This window comes from Columba livia (genome assembly GCF_036013475.1).
Source record: "Columba livia isolate bColLiv1 breed racing homer chromosome W unlocalized genomic scaffold, bColLiv1.pat.W.v2 SUPER_W_unloc_4, whole genome shotgun sequence".
In the NCBI taxonomy this organism is placed as follows: Eukaryota; Metazoa; Chordata; class Aves; order Columbiformes; family Columbidae; genus Columba; species Columba livia.
In genome coordinates, this window is record NW_027042999.1 from 1,923,399 (window position 1) to 1,927,582 (window position 4,184).

General features: G+C 49.2%; 1 long non-coding RNA gene across 1 annotated transcript; it reads right to left on the reverse strand.

Annotated features, from left to right (window-relative positions):
• Positions 1-240: 240 nt before the first annotated feature.
• On the reverse strand, positions 241-576 carry LOC135577494 (uncharacterized). The gene is made up of 3 exons (XR_010469296.1): positions 504-576; positions 363-417; positions 241-287 (listed from the first exon to the last, which is right to left on the reverse strand). It is a non-coding gene; the product is annotated as an uncharacterized LOC135577494 (long non-coding RNA).
• Between the last annotated feature and the right edge of the window lie 3,608 nt (positions 577-4,184).

Genomic DNA, 4,184 nt, shown 5'->3' on the forward strand with positions numbered 1-4,184 from the left:
TTCCTTCAACTGATGACACAGATGCCACCTGCATCACTTGATCCTTCAGACACTGTGGCACCTGCCGCTCTGTATGACCTTGAGCATGTTGGAAAGGTCAAAACTTATCAGAATCAATTCCATTAGGTCCTCATCTCTTTCCACACTGTGGATAAATTCTTCTAGAGTGAGCTCCCCTAAAAGGAAATCAAATACCTCTTTGGAGCTGAGGGTTAGCCCCCAGCCCCACACTCCTTCTCACCTCTAGCCCAGCTCAATGCAAGTGCTCATCTGATTCCAAAGGCGGCCTGCAAAGCAAGAAGGAAACGCTTCACTAATTCACCAGAAAAGGCCATGTTCCTTAACAATGAGCAGCGCCCCACCTTCTCAGCTTCTGGTTAGTGTGTGCCTTCACCCCTCTGGGCTTGTGTCCAGCACCTGCAAAAACAAAACAAAGGCACTTCCTCAGACACTGCCCGAAAGCACAGCTTGCCCCCAGCCAGTCTCACCTCCCACTCCTTTACCTTGGCTGCTCCCCCATTTGGCCCCAGCCCTTTGGGCTGCCACCTCAACCACGTGGAGGCTCAGGCACCATCTGTGAAACACAACCAAAGGATGCTCATACCTGCACCAGCAGCACAACCCCTAAAAACAAGCTGCTGCTTCAGCCCTGCACTCAATGCTCACCTCCTCCGAATAGCTGCAGGGCTGATAAACAAAACAATGAGGAAATGTGGGTAATAGGTGTGAAGCAATCAAGCAAATTTATACAGAGGCACCTGGCACACCTTCCCTCTGACACAGCTCACCAACCCACCTTCTTACAGCTCTCCACCCGCCTCCTCCTTCCCTCCTTAGTGCACGTGTTGTCCCCTGGCCTCTGAAAAGTTGTGCAAACAAGTCACCCAGATGCTGACGATCAAGAGATAAACCATTCCAGAGGTCAGCTTTCCAGTTAGAAACACCGCCTGGAGTCCAGCTATAGCCTGCCATTCAAAAAACAGTCCAAACATTAAGACCCACCCCTAGAAGCCTTAACACCTTACAGATTAAACTGCCTTCCATCCCACTCAACAGCCCCTCCCAGAAGACTCTGATCATTCTCATAAAATGCGGCGCAAGTGACTGCCCACGGCTGCTCCATCCCAGATAACTGCACAACCTTCGCCTACACAATCTATGCGTATCAACCTATTAACAACCACGGATGCTTAGTGCTATTCCACCAGCCACGACTCAACGCCTCCAGGCATAGCAGTTCCAAGCCAAACGCGCACATGCACGCAGTCCCTTAAATTGGATGGCTAGAGAGCAGAGCTGCCAACGCAGCCCAGAACGACACCATAAAACACAGTCGACTGGAAAAGTCCAAGGCGCAAGACCCACCCACGCTTTCTGCTCATTATGCAAGAACACCAGCTCCCAATTGGCACTAGGCCAATCAGCCCTGGCATTCCAGAGCCCAGGAACACACCTGAGAAGACTGCCCTGCCCCTTGAGCACAAGTGCCAGCATCATCTAACAGGCACAAGGCAGGCTTCGTAAACTACTCAACAGTGCAGACACACAGGCTGGAGCAAGACTGCCCAGCACAACCTGGCATCATGCTGAAATGTTCCCTGCCCCGTTTTCCTGCCTAAAGGGGACTGTTCCGGGATGGACCTCTCCCCATGTCAACTTTCAATACATTCATCAATGACTTGGATGACGGAAGAGAGTGTACTATCAGCAAGTCTGCTGATGACACAAAGCTCAGAGGAGTGGCTGATACGCCAGAAGGCTGTGCTGCCATCCAGTGACACCTGGACAGGGAAAAATTTAATGAAATATAACAAGGCAAAGTGTAGAGTCTTTCATCTGAGTAGGAACAACCCCAGGTTCCAGTATAGGTTGGGGAATGACCTATTAGAGGGCAGTGTAGGGGAAAGGGACCTGAGGGTCCTGGTGGACAGCAGGATGACCATGAGCCAGCACTGTGCCCTTGTGGCCAGGAAGGCCAAGAACATCCTGGAGTATATTAGAAGGGGAGTGGTTAGTAGGTCCAGAGAGGGTCTCCTTCCCCTCTACTCTGCCCTGGCGAGACCCCATCTGGAATACTGTGTCCACTTCTGGACCCCACAGTTCAAGAAGGACAAGGAACTGCTGGAGAGAGTCCAGCATAGGGCAACAAAGATGATTAAGGGAGTGGAGCAACACCCTTATGAGGAAAGGCTGAGAGAGCTGGGTCTCTTTAGCTGGGAAAAGAGGAGACTGAGGGGTGACCTCATTCATGTGTACAGATAGATAAAGGGTGAGTGTCACGAGGATGGAGCCAGGCTCTTCTCAGTGACAACCAATGATAGGACAAGGGGTAATGGGTACAAACTGGAACACAAAAGGTTCCACTTAAATTTGAGAAGAAACTTCTTCTCAACAAGGGTGACAGAACACTGGAACAGGCTGCCCAGGGAGCTTGTGGAGTCTCCTACTCTGGAGGCATTCAAGACCTGCCTGGACACCTTCCTTTGTAACCTCATCTAGGTGTTCCTGCTCCAGTGGGGGGCTTGGATTAGATGATCTTTCACGGTCCCTTCCAATCCCTAACATCCTGTGATTCTGTGAACTTTAAACCCCTTCCTGCAATTCCCAGTCCCCCCAGCCCCTGTCCCTCCACTTAGCTTTCAGAGGGCTAATACCCATCCTCAAAAAAGGAAAACACCACATAGACTAAGGGAGACCTTCCTGTAATTGCCAGATGCGTCTTCAATATCTGCAATAAAGAGATATAAAACAAATAAACAAAAAAATAAAAACAACAACAAAACATACCACACATACTAAGCAAAGCAAAAGCCAAACCAAGCCCACTGACAAGCACACTTTCTGTCATATATGCTACTAAACCTGGCTTGGTTCTGAAGCTCTTACCTCAAACAGACACCTCTGCTTCTCCAGCTCAGAACCTGCAAACTACTGCAGGAACATGAGAGGCTGTGGCTCATATAGCCAAGGCCTCCTCCTCCTCCCCCCCACCCCCTTACCCCAATCACCTGGACCTTTACTGGAAATGACAACACCTGCCCTTTTCCTACAACTACATCTATCACATCTGCAATGTGACTGAGTAAGGATTTAAATTTCAGTTTTCTAGGGCATAGAGAGAAAAAGATATCATACTAAGCTGTATAAAAAGCTAGCTCATTAAATGCAGTAACTATATTATTATTGAAATTATGTACTTACATTTCCTTAAAAAAAATAATCAAAATGCTATTGCATTACATTGAATTTCTAGCAAGACCACACATCCTACCTAACTTCTACCAGAACTATGTTCTGGGAAGGACTGAAGGACAGAGCAGACTTAGATTCCATAAGAATCTCTTCTAAAAAGTAAACTAGGACTTGCCTTGCCTCTCCAGGACTCCCAAGGCCTCCTCTCGTCTTCCAGGACTCTCCAGACCCTCCCTCCCTAGGTAGGGCCTCATCTCCCTAGGGCTCCCTTGAGATCCACAGTCCTCCCCAGGGCTCGCCTTGATTCCTCAAGGCACCCAAGTTCTCCCCAGGGCTTGTCTCATTTCCCCAGGGCTCCCAAGGCCTCACTTGATCTGCCTTGGTCTCCCCAGGACTCTGCAATGCTCTCCATGGGTCCCCCAGGGCTTGTCTGTATTCCCCAGGAATCCCCTCTTCTCCCAGGGACTCACTTCCATTCCCCAAGACTCTCCAGTCCTCCCCAGGTCTCCTCCATTCTCCCAAGGGCCACGGTCCCCCAAAACTCATCTCAGCTCCCCAGGTCGTGCCTCAGTTCCCCCAGTCATCCTCAGGGCTCCTCGTCGGCTCCTTTCAGCTCCTTATTCCTCCCCAGGGATCGTGCTGGCTCCCAAGGATTCCCCATCTTCCTCTCTGACACCGCACGCTAACTCTCCTTCTTACTGCATTCAGTTCACCTCCTCGGTCGCTTTTTGGTGTGCATCATCATCATCTTCTTCTTCTAAAAAGATCATTCAACAAGTACGGTACGTGAATGTGGCAAATAAACTGGTAAAATATGGTACGTGAACCACTAAAAACGTGACAAAAACACAGGTAAAATACAGCAGCTGTAAAGCTAAAACTGTGGCGAACACACAGATAACATACGGTACTTCCACCGCTAAAAATATGAAAATATACAAGTAAAACAGGATAGCTGCACCACTAAAAATACGGCGAATATACAGGTAATA